The sequence below is a fragment of the Pteropus vampyrus genome, unplaced genomic scaffold, assembly GCF_000151845.1.
Source record: "Pteropus vampyrus isolate Shadow unplaced genomic scaffold, Pvam_2.0 Scaffold191, whole genome shotgun sequence".
Lineage (NCBI taxonomy): Eukaryota > Metazoa > Chordata > Mammalia > Chiroptera > Pteropodidae > Pteropus > Pteropus vampyrus.
The window spans coordinates 2,729,889-2,730,946 of NW_011888972.1; the positions used below are offsets into that span (position 1 = coordinate 2,729,889).

The window sequence follows — 1,058 nt, forward strand, 5'->3', positions numbered from 1 at the left end:
ATGCACAGGCCTGAATTCAGAAAGAGCCGAGTGTTGCGCTCCAGCTCTCTGAATCGATGCTGTACTTGCAAGGAGTTTCAAACACATAGAGACTTTTATTAGGAGATCTGCACAAAAAAGAGGTTACCCATAAGCCCAGGCTCATGTGTTAGCATCTGAAATATGTTAAAACTTGGCCTAGAGCACATTTGAGTTTGCATATTTTTTTTTCACAAAGTATTTGAAATATAATTTTCAAATTTCAACCAAATATTGAGGAAGCAGCTCTGGGCAACAGGAACCCAATTTAAAAACTGCAGGACTCGAGTCTACGGCCATGCCACCCTGAACAAGCCCAATCTCCTCTGATCTCGGAAGCTAAGCAGGGTCGGGCATGGTTAGTACTTGGATGGGAAGTACTAGGAAGACCAGGTGCTGTAGGCGTAAAATATAAAAAATAAGGGATTGTAAGCTGATAAGGTCCTTGCAATCTGTGAGGTCAACCAAGGGTTGCCTCATCCAAAAAATAAAATAAATAAATAAAAATAAAAAATATAAAAAAAAAATGCAGGACTAGATTGCTCTTGTGGGCCTTACCAGCTCTGGAATCCTATGATTCTAAGTATGTTATCTCTATGAGTCTCAGTCTTCTCATGTGTAAAATGGGAATACTCATTTTGGCTTATTTCATGGGCTTCCTGTCAAGATCGCTGGCATGAAACCAAACACAAGGCATTATTGTTCAGACTGGTTGATGCAGTTCCAATTATGAATAGGTTTCGAGAGTATAAAGCGCATTATGGTGTAAAAAGGAACTTATGGATCTTAAACCCTCCTGTAAGACACGGCCTGCGCCATTCATCCTCATAGTGCAGGCGAGAAACTTGGCTCAGAGCATTAAACAGTTTGCATGAGCCCACCCAGCCAGGAAGTGGGGCTAATCATACCGTGAGTGTTTGGTAATAGTAAATGAAAGGGACTTGAATTTAAGGTTTGGGGTCTAAGTCAGGTATATTTTACACTTTAGGAACTTTAACAATTTCACCCTTCCCCTGCCAATGTGTCGCAGGTATGGTTTC

General features: G+C 41.0%; 1 pseudogene; it reads left to right on the top strand.

Moving 5' to 3' along the window:
* Window positions 1-306: 306 nt before the first annotated feature.
* LOC111746501 lies at window positions 307-423 on the top strand (annotated as a pseudogene).
* The last annotated feature ends 635 nt before the right edge of the window (window positions 424-1,058 follow it).